Below are 14,557 nucleotides of genomic sequence, written 5' to 3' on the forward strand. Positions count from 1 at the left end.
GGGGGGGGGGGGGCGGGCAATTTGATTTTTGAGGGGGGCAATTCGCGAATGAGTTATTAACAGTTGATGGCCTTTTAGGCTTCCTCCACATGAATAGGAGTTCACTTTTTGAATAATAAGAATTATATGTCATAGGGGAGGGGGGATATCAGGATTTTAAGTGGGGCGTGGCCCCAAAAAGGTTGTGAACCACTGCACTAATGTGTTTTGTGTTGCTAAATAAAAGTCAAAACGGAAACATTTTATTTTGCTATGTCACAATTTGAGGTAATCAAGGATACATCATTTAAGGGAGGTTTTTGCCATTTAGAAGGCAGCAGGATATTCATTGTTATGTACTGAAGTTCTCACCCTGGGCCAGCAGGGGGATACTGTAGATAGTTCAGGTCCACATATGCAAATAAGGGATCGAAAGTGACGTTCAGTGATTGGATAGGGTGAGAACTTCAGTACATAACATTCATAACATCTCTTCATTTTTCATTCCCGCATATGCTTCTGTCTTGTGCTGACGACGGCTATGGGTTGCATTGGATTGCTTTACCTGTCAGTTTGATGGGCAAGCGAGCTCATGCATGCGTAGGCCCAGATTGTGTCGTGTGAGTCTTGGATTTTGTTATATGATTGGTGCAGTTCTGATCTATTCAAGCTGCATCATACATGCCTAGGCTGTGCTCCCCATACACAGATGTCTAGAGTCTCGATAGCAGGGCAGCAACATGTAAGTATTCAGAAGTAAAGGTAAAAGAACAACAACAGGTAAAGGACCCCTGGATGGTTAAGTCCAGTCAAAGGCGACTATGGGGTTTTAGCGCTCATCTTGCTTTTCAGGCTGAGGGAACTGGCGTTCATTCACAGACAGTTTTCTGGGTCAAGTGGCCAGCATGACTAAACCGCTTCTGGTGCAACGTGACACTGTGACAGAAACCAGAGCGCACAGAAATGCTGTTTACCTTCCCGCTGCAATGGTACCTATTTATCTACTTGCATGCTTTTGAACAGCTAGGTTGGCAGGAGCTGGGACAGAGCAAAGGGACCTCATCCCATCATGGGGATTCGAACCACCGACCTTCTGATCTGCAAGACCAAGGGGCTCAGTGGTTTAGACCACAGAGCCACCTGCGTCCATATATATATTCAGAAGTATAAAGCCTCCAACTGTGGAAGCAGAATGGTTTAAATGAAAGCGTCTCTAGTTCTTGTACTCCTTCCAAAAGATCTGCAGCAGCCTCTACTTCTCTTCTGTTGGAAAACTCATTCCTCCCTTTCACCATGTGCATGCTTCGGTTGACCAACTGACCCAGCATTCTTCATTTTTTTCTGTTGCATCCTGATGAGTCTTTGACCAAGGCAGGTGAGGTTTGTAGATTTCATACACGGGTCTTCAGTAGGTTTATGCTGACCTCCTGTGGTTGTATTACGCTTTAGGTTTTAAATGTCTATGTATATAATTCACTGCTGTATTCTCAACCTAGGCCTCTTTTCTGCTCCTGTGTGCTGAGGACATGGCCCTTTGGTAGAGTAAGGCAAACCAATGAGCTGCCATTTTTTATTTTTGGGGGGTTAAATAATTTTTATTAATTTTCAATTACAAAAATCCAATATGCACCAAATTATATTATTACCAAATAACAATACCAATTCAGATACAAATCAAGTTACACAGCTAATTATAAATTTTGTATGGCTTCCCACGTGCTGTACTTCAGGGTCTGATTCCCTTTAATTCTGCGTCCTGACTATTGCTCAAACCAAATACAATCTATTCTGGATAAAATCCCTTATACCACAGCTACAGTGATTAACTTCAGTTCGCATTAACACATATAGTAATTTGTAAATTCTTAAATGAAGTTCTCCTTTCTTCTTCCTGTGTGAGGTTTTAATTTCCATCCATTGCTCCTTTATTCCTTTATCAAATATTATGTCCATATTAATTATTCCTGATCTCCTTTGTTGACTCAGAGTTACTCTGGAGAAGTCTCTCTCTTTGTTTTCAGCTTTTCTGATGCAGCTGTAAAATTCCACTTTCAATTTCAAACAGGGAGTCATCCAACTCCCTGCCAAAGCCCTGTCAATTTAGGTGCCACCGGAGGCATTATAAAGGGGCAGGTAATATGGAATCAGTGGTGCATTTTGGTTCCAAAAGCAGCTCTTGCTATTCCTCTCTGCGGGTTACTCTCAAGCAGATGGCATGGCAAGCTGCTTTAATAAAAGCCACGGGGTCTATATTGTTTCGTTGCTCATGTGCCAGAGAGTAGATTTTTCAAATTAAAACCCTCCAGAAAAGATAAACCACAATCCTACCCATGTCCCCCCCCCAAAGCAAATCCCCACTATGTTCAGTGGTGCTTATTCCCAAATAACTCTGCTTTGGTCAGCAGCCGTAGGCTTTTTAGATCCCTGAGTATCAAAGAATCATAATGAATAAGTCTTTCATGCTCACCAATTTCATTGAACTTCAGTATGAATATAAAGGTAACTAAGAAATGGGGGTCGAGGGATGCAGGTGGTGCTGTTGGTTAAACCACAGAGCCTAGGACTTGCTGATCAGAAGGTCGTCGGTTCGAATCCCCATGAGGGGTTGAGCTCCCGTTGCTCGGTCCCTGCTCCTGCCAACTTAGCAGTTCGAAAGCACGTCAAAGTGCAAGTAGATAAATAGGTACCGCTCTGGCAGGAAGGTAAACGGTATTTCCGTGTGCTGCTCTGGTTTGTCAGAAGCGGCTTAGTCATGCTGGCCACATGACCCGGAAGCTGTACGCCGGCTCCCTTGGCTGGTAAAGTAGATGAGCGCTGCAGCCTCAGAGTCGGCCACGACTGGACCTAATGGTCAGGGGTTCCTTTACCTTTACCTTTTTAAGGCGTGGGGGTCATTTTTGAGGTTTGCAAAATATATGCATGGTGTGGTACAGGAGTTTTTCCCTCCCACTTATAATATTAGATCCCAGGGTCGCCCTGTCAAACTGAACGGCTCGAGATTGTAGACAGAAAACATCGTCTGAACGTGGGATTTCAGTAGGATGTTATGGGACAGGCACTGATTGGTAATGAAGCTGTGTGACCTCCCCCAAACTTTTACAGGGGCAAATAATATTGAAAGCAGGATTGTGCATATGACTACAGTGGTACCTCGGGATGCGAACAGGATCTGTTCCGGAGCCCTGTTCGCATCCCAAATGGAACGCAAGACGCGACGGCACGTCTGTGCGGGTCGCGTTTTGCCGCTACCGCACATGCACGTGACGTCATTTTGAGCGTCTGCGCATGCGCAAGCGGCGAAACCCGGAAGTAACACACTCTGCTACTTCCGGGTTGCCGCGGAGCGCAACTCGAACACGCTCAACCCAAAGCGCATTCAACTCGAGGTATGACTGTATCCCGATAGCAACATGAGCCCAAATCTCATTCTCTCCTTCTACGTCTCCCCCATCCATCTGAGCAATACTAGTATAGGAACACCAGACTACTTCACAAGGCTGATGTAACATGTGCTTTCCATTTAGTCCACGTTTTTAAGAGAAAGAGAGCATGCTCATGTTCTCCTTAATTTTTCTAAAGAATATTTTTATTGGTTTTCTATGCTAACAGAGAAAAATATGCAGATAGAGAAAAGAAAGAGTAATACAATCTCTTCAAGTAAGCATACCATAGGCCTCTTTCTGGATCAGATTATTCTCCAACTATTCCAGAGTTCTTTGCAAGAAACCCAGTAACCCAACAGCTGTCACAAAAGCCCCTTAGAGCTGCCCAGAGGCTTGCTGGTCGGCTGCAATCTTATCATTTGCTTTCCCCTGCGTTGTGCAGGGATATGTGATCCAGTAAGGCAGAGATTAATGCAGCACTAAAAACTGCCAGGGTTTCCAGATAGGCTGTCATGTTACATTCACACCTACTTGGTTACCAGCAGGACTGGGTACAGCCCTGTCACGTGTGATAATGATTTTGGAAAACAACCACCGTTTGGGGCTTAGGTTGGCTTCATGCATCCTTTCACCTCTAGAGGTCCTCCTAGCTTTATTTTAGTCAAAAAGCTACAAAACAGAACAGCAGGGTTTTTAAAGAAAAAGAAACAAATATGAGGCCTGGTGAGGGTTTCTGGGCGTCTTAATGCTGTGGTTTCTCCGTCTTTCCAGTAAGGCACATTCTCCTTCCCCCAGCAATTCTGCCACACACCTCATGCTGCCATGGTGGTTACGTTTCGTATGGAAAATAAGACCAAGATGCCACAAAGGATGCTGTCACTAGGTGCTTTTGTTTCAACCTAAAACCATCCTTTAGCTGAGGAGCAACACCAAAGGACAGAAGAACGTGGTCAGTGGGAACAGAGTGCTTGATGATATTTAAGGGAGCGGATGGCGCTGTGGTTTAAACCACTGAGCCTCTTGGGCTTGCCTATAGGAAAGTCAGTAATTCGAATCTGAGTGGTGGGGTGAGATCCCGTTGCTCTGTCCCAGCTCCTGCCAACCTAGCATTTCAAAAGCAGTGCAAGTAGATAAACAGGTACTGCTGCGGCGGGAAGGTGAACAGCATTTCCATGCGCTCTGGTTTCCCTCACGGCGTTCTGTTCGCCAGAAGTGGTTTAATCATGCTGGCCACATGACCTGGAAAGCTGTCTGTGGACAAATGCCGGCTCCCTCGTCCTGTAAGCGAGATGAACGCTGCACCCCATAGTCAAGTTTGACTGGAGTAATCCGTCCAGGGGTCCTTTACCCTTTTTTTTTTACCTTTGATGATATTTGTCCTATTTAGTTTAGGGTTGCCGTACGTCTGGGTTTCCCCAGGCATGCTCTCTTTCTTAGGGCCAACATGCCCATCCAGGTGGATTTTTGCATTTGATGTGAAGTGTCTTGGGTTGGGGTTTTTAATTTTATTTATTTATTTTGGAGCGCACGCTAGGCCTTGCACAGTTTCTGGTGTGACCTGGCGTGATCTTCCCGGGGCTGCTCATTCTCACATCGTCTGGAGAGATGCAGTATCTCTTGAGCAGGGAGCCAAAGACAGCAAAGAGAGGAGAGGGAAGGGGGGGGCAAGCAGGTGGGCGAGGAAGGGGTCAGCGGCAGGGGAGTGTGGAGAGCAATGGAGATGCGGGAGTGGGTGCCTCTGAATGTGTCTGGGTTTTAGCTCTTTGGAATATGGCAACCCTAAACGTAAAGGTAAAGTTAAAGGGATCCCTGACCATTAGGTCCAGTCGTGGCCGACTCTGGGGTTGCGGCGCTCATCTCGCTTTATTGGCCAAGGGAGCCGGCGTACAGCATGACTAAACCGCTTCTGGCGAACCAGAGCAGCGCACGGAAACGCCGTTTACCTTCCCGCTGGAGCGGTACCTATTTATCTACTTGCACTTTGATGTGCTTTCGAACTGCTAGGTTGGCAGAAGCAGGGACCGAGCAACGGGAGCTCACCCCATCGCAGAGATTCAAACCGCCAACCTTCTGATTGGCAAGTCCTAGGCTCAGTGGTTTAACCCACAGCACCACCCGCGTCCCACAGCGCCACCCGCGTCCCAAGTTCATGGTAAAATGGGCAAAACCAAAGCAAGCAAATAACTCCCCAAGGACCTATTGTTCTAAAACTTAGTCGACATGTTCCAATGTTCCTGGTGAGTTTGGCTAGCCTTCAAGTCAGTGGCCGCTTATATGCAGCTAAAGAAGAAGAAGTGGAAACACGCTGTCAGAAAGAGGTTTGTGTACAATTTGCATGTGCTGATTTGCATGTGTAGAAGAAAAAACAGAAAGTATAGTGTCAGGGACTCAGGAGCAGGAGCACTGGGGAGAGAGGAAATGGAGAGCGAAGGGGAAGAATCCGAGGGCAGCGTAGGGGAGTATGACAGTGGCCCGAGAGATTCCATGAGCTTCTCCAGCGAATCAGAAGATTCCCAGAAGGGGGCGCCTATGGTCAGGGCAAGGGGGGTCCCAGGGGGGACGCACCAGAAACAAGGAGCCAGAGGGGAACCCCAAAGCAGCAGTGGGGGATTGGGACCAGTTTCCCCACCAGAGCGTAGTGGGGGGGAAGAGTCACATGTGTCAGGGCCAGCGTCTCCTCCAGCGGGGAGAGAGAGTGAGTCAGGGCTGACCACACCTCCAATGGAGGGGAGGTCAGTTGCAGCTAGCCCCCCCAGAGGGGGAAGCAGTGGCAGCAGCAGCAGTGAAACGGTCAGGAGAAAAGTTACCGGCTGGGCGCGCGCGCCAAGTTCAAATGTACAGGCGCGGGGAACAGCAGGAGACCCGGATGGGGAACCAGCTCCTAAAGCCCGCCGGAGGGAGGGGGAAGGCTCAGGGGACTCAGCGTCAGAAGAGTCTAGAAAGGGCGAGACCCCAACGGCCAGGCGTAATCAGAGGCGGAAGGAACAGAGGAAGAGGTGGAGTAAGGCTAGAATCTTAAATTGGTGTCAGGGGGGAGGAGACTCAGATGGAGCATCAGCGGTCTGACAGTTGAAACGTAGAGCTGCACGCTGCGGCTCTGGAAGTGAAACTGAACTTCAATAAAGACTTTGTACCTAACAACGAAGCAGCGTTGGTTCTTTGTGAGCTGGGACCTTGGGCAGCTCTGACATATAGGTATAATCTAAGCAGACATGCCACGCAGCTCTCATTATGGTGGGGAAAACGCTGACCAGATGAGCCATGCACCTGATCAGGCTACTTTCTAACTGCTGACTTTTCATGAGTGTGTTCAAAGCCCCAGACTTTCCTTCTTAGTGTTCTTCATCTTTAATCAGACAGCCCTTCAAAGAGAGGACTGTGTTTTGTAAAGTAGAACACATGGCCACCTAAGATTTGTTAGAAATGTAAGGTTATTCCCCTACGGCAAAGCTGAGGTCCAAGCAACACAGGCCATGGTTTTTTTTTGTTTTGGATCCATACAATTCAAATCGTAATATGATAACATACAATACAAGAAACAAAAGAAGCTATAGAAATGCAATTAAAAATCAACTTGTCCATTTAACATGGGAATGCTACAGACCACGTGAATGAAGGGTGTGCATGGACCACAGTTTCAGAACTCCTGATGTATATTCAACCTTACTAAAGAGATAGTAAAGGTAAAGGGACCCCTGACCATTAGGTCCAGTCGTGGCTGACTCTGGGGTTGCGGTGCTCATCTTGCTTTATTGGCCGAGGGAGCTTCCGGTTCATGTGGCCAGCATGACTAAGCCGCTTCTGGCGAACCAGAGCAGCGCACGAAAATGCCGTTTACCTTCCTGCTGGAGCGGTACCTATTTATTTACTTGCACTTTGACGTGCTTTCGAACTGCTAGGTTGGCAGGAGCAGGGACCAAGTAATGGGAGCTCACCCCGTCGCGGGGATTCGAACCGCTGACCTTCTGATCGGCAAGTCCTAGGCTCTGTGGTTTTAACCCACAGTGCCACCTGCGTCCCTACTAAAGAGATAGCAGTTCCAAAATAAAGATTTGGCACTGATAGTAGTGAGGATCACAGTCTTTTCAGCTACATACTAATAGTTCAGATGTTGGAGAGAGTTTCTTTATGTTCAGCTCTTTTTACCGCTGACCTGGTTTCTTCCACTTTCTGCTAGACTTCCTCTGCTGGCCTCGGCTGCTTCCTCTGGCAAGACTGGTTGCTTTACTTTTTGGAAATGCCTCCTGGCATTCAGTTCTCACTTGCCATGTGCCCACTGTCATCTTATTAAGGCTAACTTAATCTTTTGGATTCCCTTGAGATATTTCATTAGAGGTAACTCAGGGCAGCTTATTCCATCTGGTCTGTTCAAAATAAGCAATCCTTTGACACAGGCCCATCAGATCCAATTACTCATAAAGGAAAGAACTGTTGCAGGACCCTGTGTGATAGGATGAGATGAGTAAACCTGGCACAACTTTCTTTGTATAGTCCTTATTGGGAATGTGTTCCATTTGAGGATAAACACACAGGACTGGCTCTTTCCAGATTCGTCTTGGTACAAGGGAGTTGGGGCAACTGGTATTCTCAAACTTGCAAAGCAATAGATAGGAACAAAGGAAACTACCTTATATTGAATCAGACCCCTGATCCATCCAGCTCAGAATTGTCTACACTGGCAAACAGCAGTTCTCCAGGGTTTCCCGCTGGTGTCTCTCAGCCCTACCTGCAGATGATCAGGATTGAACCTGTGACCTTCTGTATCTAAAGCAGATACTGAGACATACCCAGCTAGTACAGAATTCAGCGGCCAGGTTGCTCACCGGAGCAAGACGGTTTGAGCATATTACATCGATCCTGGTCCGATTGCACTGGCTACCAATGAGTTTATTAGCTACTTTGTTGCTGTTGTTGTTTAGTTGTTTAGTCGTGTCCAACTCTTCGTGACCCCATGGACCAGAGCACGCCAGGCACTTCCGTCTTCCACTGCCTCCCGCAGTTTGGTCAGACTCATGTTTGTAGCTTCGAGAACACTGTCCAACCATCTCGTCCTCTGTCGTCCCCTTCTCCTTGCGCCCTCCATCTTTCTCAACATCAGGGTCTTTTCCAGGGAGTCTTCTCTTCTCATGAGGTGGCCAAAGTACTGGAGCCTTAGCTTCAGGATCTGTCCTTCCAGTGAGCACTCAGGGCTAATTTCCTTAAGAATGGATGCGTTTGATCTTCCTGCAGTCCATGGGACTCTCAAGAGTCTCCTCCAGCACCATAATTCAAAAGCATCAATTCTTCGGCGGTCAGCCTTCTTTATGGTCCAGCTCTCACTTCCATACATCACTACTGGGAAAACCATGGCTTTAACTATACGGACCTTTGTTGGCAAGGTGATGTCTCTGCTTTTTAAGATGCTGATTAGCTACTTACTTTGGTGCAAAGCCAACACACTCGGGGTGTCCCTGGAAAAGTGCTGGTGTAGATGTGTCCACAAAACTGAACTTTGCTTCCAGGAATTGGTTTACTAATGCCTGGCTGGTATTGTTTGCAGCTTGCCTATAAAACGTGGGGGAGGGTGCTACAGGCTCCAGTATTGTCAAGATTCATTTAAGACAATTCACAATGGATGTATCTGACTTCTGAATCTGTGTGGGCAGAGGGATACTTTCCACCGAGTACTGATACGTGCTGACAGACTGCGCACTGTTGAGCAAACAGGCTTGACAATTAAAATGTGCTTCTTTGACGTGCTTGGAGAAAGATGCTCTGCATCACCTTCAGGCCTCGGGGGCAAGATGGAACTTAAGGTACACATATTGCAAGCAGTTGCATTATCTTTCTTTCCCATAATGGTTCGAAGGGCTTTGTTGCAGATGCTATAGCAAAGAATAGCAATGGTGAAGATGGCCATGTGTGTGCACACACATGCATGTATTTAATAATAATAAATAATAATAATAATAATATTTTATTTATATCCCGCCCTCCCCAGCCAAAGCCGGGCTCAGAGTGGCTAACAACAGTAAAATAATACAACATTCTAAAATCATTTCATTATAAAATCAGTTCAAATCAAATTAATGGCAACCATTGGGCTAGAGTTCTGTGAAGAATTGTCAAAAGCCTGGTGGAACAGCTCTGTCTTGCAGGCCCTGTGGAAAGATGTCAAGTCCCGCAGGGCCCTAGTCTCTTGTGACAGAGCGTTCCACCAGATCGGAGCTGCAGCCGAAAAAGCCCTGGCTCTGGTTGAGGCCAGCCTAACCTCTCTGTGGCCTGGGACCTCCAAGATGTTTTTGTTTGATGACCATAAGGTCCTCCGTGGGAGGACATTTAACCCTTTCCTTGTCATAAAGGTAAAGGTAAAGGGTCCCCTGACAATTAGGTCCAATTGTGGCCGACTCTGGGATTGCGGCACTCATCTCGCTTTATTGGCCAAGGGAGCCGGTGTACAGTCATGTGGCCAGCATGACTAAGCAGCTCCTGGCGAGCCAGAGCAGTGCACAGAAACACCGTTTACCTTCCCGCTGGAGCGGTACCTATTTATCTACTTGCACTTTTGACATGCTTTCAAACTGCTAGGTTGGCAGGAGCAGGGACCGAGCAACGGGAGCTCACCCCGTCACGGGGATTCGAACCGCCGACCTTCTGATCGGCAACTCCTAGGCTCTGTGGTTTAACCCACAGCACCACCCGTGTCCTGCGTTCCTTGTCATACATGTGTCTATTTAACCCAAGGCTGTTTTCTGTCAACAAGTTCTGAAGTCCCTTTAACTCCTTGCACTTCATTGCACCATTGAGAGCCAGTGTGGTGTAGTGGTTAAGAGCAGTAGTTTCATAATCTGGGGAACCGGGTTCGCGTCTCCGCTCCTCCACATGCAGCCGCTGGGTGACCTTGGGCTAGTCACACTTCTCTGAAGTCTCTCAGCCCCGCTCACTTCACAGAGTGTTTGTTGTGGGGGAGGAAGGGAAAGGAGAATGTTAGCTGCTTTGAGACTCCTTCTGGTAGTGATAAAGCGGGATATCAAATCCAAACTCTTCTTCTTCTTCACCAATGGCAGATTTGGGACTCTCAAATTTCAGTGGCGCCCCATGTGATGCTAAAAATTGGTGCCCCCTGCCTCTCACACCCTGTTCCACAGCATTGTTGTGGCGCCCCCTGCAGACTGGTGCCTGGTGCGGTCACACTGATTGTGCTACCCTAAAACTGTCTCGGACTCCACAAGTGGCTGTGTAAAGCACAGGGCATTTGCAAGGATGGCAGAAGAAACATATCCTGGTGTACCCTTGTTGCCATTCCTGAGAGGAGTTGAATTCACTCTCCTTGTCTGGGGAGGAGCAAGAGCTCCTCGATGGGTGCAAATGCCTTATTCCCTTGCACACAGCCAGCATAGGCATGCAACTCTATTTCTAACATTATCATCATCATCATCATTTATTTATACACCGCCCATCTGATTGGGATTCCCCTCTGGGAAGGCTCACAACAAAATATTAAAAACATGATAAAACATCAAACATTAAAAACTTCCCTGAACAGGGCTGCCTTCAGATGTCTTCTAAAAGTCAGATAGTTGTTCATTTCCTTGACATCTGGTGGGAGGGTGTTCCACAGGGCACCCACCACTACTGAGAAGGCCCTCTGCCTGGTTCCCTGTAACCTCACTTCTCACAGGGAGGGAACCACCAGAAGGCCCTCGGAGCTGGACCTCAGTGTCCAGGCTGAACGATGGGGGTGGAGATGCTCCTTCAGGTATACTGGGCTGATGCCATTTAGGGCTTTAAAGGTCAGCACCAACACTTGGAATTGTACTCGGAAACGTACTGGAAGCCAATGTAGGTCTTTCAGGACCAGTGTTATGTGATCTTGGTGTTATGTGATCCCAGTCACCAGTCTAGCTGCTGCATTCTGGATTAACTGTAGTTTCCGGATCACCTTCAAAGGTAGCCCCACGTAGAGCACATTGCAGTAGTCCAAGCGGGAGATAGCCAGAGCATGCACCGCTCTGGCGAGACAGTCTGCGGGCAGGTAGGGTCTCAGCCTGCGTATGAGATGGAGCTGGTAGACAGCTGCCCTGGACACAGAATTGATCTGGGCCTCCATGGACAGCTGTGAGTCCAAAATGTCTCCCAGTTTGAACACCTGGTCGTTCAGGGGCACAATTACCCCATTCTGGACCAGGGAGTCCTCCACACCCGCCCTCCCCCTGTCCCCCGAAAACAGTACTTCTGTCTTGTCTGGATTCAACTTCAGTCTGATTTGATTAGCCGCCATCCATCCTCCAACTGCCTCCAGACACTCAACACAAGCATTTTCTCTATCTGGTGATCAATGGTTCCTTGGATTTCCTAAGAGATGGATCCTCTACCTCCTTTCTGGCCAATCAGAGAACAGTGAAAGCATGGCTGCAGGTCTGCCTGGCCAGTGGGCATATGGGAAGTGTTGCCAGTGGGCCTGATCCCTCCCATCAGGAGGGACGGGAAGTGGCATTGTGTGAACCTGAGCCTTGCTGTACCTCACAAAGCAACAGGCATCAGTGGCTGCCTCTACATTGAATGTGCTTGATTTGAAGAGCAGTCTGGGAATTTTGGCATTACTTATTAATCATTTTGGACCATAACACTGCTATTTCTTTGGTTAAATAAATATCTGCTGGCATGTTAGAATGCTCCTGTTTGTCATTGTAGCATTTATAAAACCACTCTCAAAGCTCACATCTCTAGTTTAAAAAAAGCAAAAACCACCCTAACGATTTTGGCTTTGCTTGCTTGCCAAGTTGGAAATTACGAGACCTCTGAGTTTGCTTATACGTATAACAGAACACTTTTAAATTACAACACTGCCAGCTACAGTATTGAGATGATCTCAGTGTTTGGAGAATTGATGGTGTTTCCTGTTTTCCTGCAGCTATTGCTACGATGTTAGTTTCTTCCTTGTCTGAGGCTGCAATCCTCTACCCACTTACCTTGGAGTAAGCCCCATTGAACTCAGTAGACATGCGTAGGACTGCGCTGTGCATGTGTAAACTTCATGCATTGAAAACGTACCATTAAGGTGGGAAAGTAGGTATGTTGCAACTGGGAATGGTACAAATTACTGGGATGGGGGCAAAAATCTTCATCCTTTATTTAAAAAGATATTCTGCAAAAGATTCTGCAAATACGGCACTGAGGGATAGATTAAATTGGGGGCACCTGCTATTTGTTGTACCCTCTATTAAGAAGGTTTGGAATACGGCATCAAATGCTGGTGCTTTTTAGGAAACTTACATCTTTATCTATGGCCATTTCAATGTAAATAAAGTACTTTGTATCTAGTGATGCACCGGTCGAGTTCTGCTTGGGCAGCAGGATTTCTGCGCCTCCAATTGCTCCTACACAGAGTACCCAGTGTGGTGTAGTAGTTAAGAGCGGTCGTCTCGTAATCTGGGGAACCGGGTTCGCGTCTCTGCTCCTCCACATGCAGCTGCTGGGTGACCTTGGGCCAGTCACACTTCTTTGAAGTCTCTCAGCCCCACTCACCTCACAGAGTGTTTGTTGTGGGGGAGGAAGGGAAAGGAGAATGTTAGCTGCTTTGAGACTCCTGAAGGGGAGTGAAAGGTGGGATATCAAATCCAAACTCTTCTACCCCCAACACTCCAGAACTGATTTTGAGGCATGGGGGGCAGGGCAAAAGAGGAAGTTCTGTGGCATATACAAAAGTCCTTTCCTCAGAGTTCAAAACATCTTTGAGCTGTTCCTCTAATGAAATTTGGGGTGCACATCTTTTGATGTTGACTTGTGCAAGAGTACAGTACTACTGCAAATGGCAGTGCCGGCAGTGGTGGCTTTGGAGTGAAGAAATGCGATGTCTCAGGATAAATTCAGACGCTGGGATGGCTACTGTAATTCCGGGATGTTCTGGAAAAATCAGGACACCTGAAGGATATGAAGTTCTGTTCTAGAGCAGCTAGGTCAACCACGGCAACAAAGGCATCTGGGTTTCACTGGAAATTTCTACAGGATTCCACAATAAAACAACACCTTGGCACATGCAACCTACTCTAGGAGAAACTGAAACTTCATCTGGAAAAATGAATCGTAAGATGAAAAAGAAACACACCCTTTTCTCTGCCGTGATATATATTCTAGAATATTCTTAAAACATTATTTAAAAGCAATCTTTGACTTTCAGTATACATGAGATAGCTAGTTAGCATACTCTACATAATTTCATCTTTATTTTCAACTTTCTTGGGCACATGAAACTAACCACAATTACCTTGAATTTCTGCTTAACCCTCAAGAAAGAAGGGCATTTTTGCTGGCCAGGTTTAATTCAAATCCATAAAACCTCCTTTGGGGAAGGTTCTCAGTCAGGATGGAAGGAGAAAGAACTTGCCAATGTGAAGACCACCTGGTGGAAACCCTTACTGTTATGTACTGAAGTACTCACCCTGGGCCAGCAGGGGTATACTGTAGATAGTTTTCACTCAGGTCCACATATGCAAATAGGGGATTGAAAGTGACGTTCAGTGATTGGATCGTTACAGAAAGTGGTTACTGTTGCACTGTAGTGGAGCTCTATATAAGCAGACTGGCTGAACCCTTCAGTTCAGTTCTGTTCTGGCCTGTGAATAAACAAGAGCTGTTTGAAGAATTGCTGTGTCGTCTGATATGTTCACCCACAACTTAACACTTACACATATGGTTCTTAATTGTAAACTATATGCTGATCTCCATCAGCAATTTCTAGATCAACTCTGTATCCCCAAATGGAAACCAGAGTTGGAGGTCATACATTTTCTATTCCTGGGGAATGATCAGGAGCTCACCAAGTTAGTGGCTAAATATCTCTATTTGGTTTTTTGTCGTTGAGATACACTGCAGACGTCTGATCTCCCTGGAGACCTAGAGATGTGACGATAGATTGCTCTGCCTCCTTTCTTTTAGCAAATGTTTTGTGCCACTGGGGAAGTGGTAATTCTGCATTGATTTGTTTTGGATGTTTGTATGTGATGCCAATAAAAGGTTTGATGATGATGATTATTTCATTCAAGAATTTTAATCCATTTTCATCCTGCCTGAGGATATAAAAGTGTCCCGGAGAAATTTTGCTTCTTTTTATTGAAACTTCATGTGAAAATTTCAAAGGTTTTATTTAAAAGTTAAATCCTTTTATTGGATCTTTCCTTGAAATGGCACAACCCTTCACTGTTGCGATTCCAAAT

The sequence above is a fragment of the Podarcis filfolensis genome, assembly GCF_964270895.1.
Source record: "Podarcis filfolensis genome assembly, chromosome: 3".
NCBI classification, from domain to species: Eukaryota; Metazoa; Chordata; class Lepidosauria; order Squamata; family Lacertidae; genus Podarcis; species Podarcis filfolensis.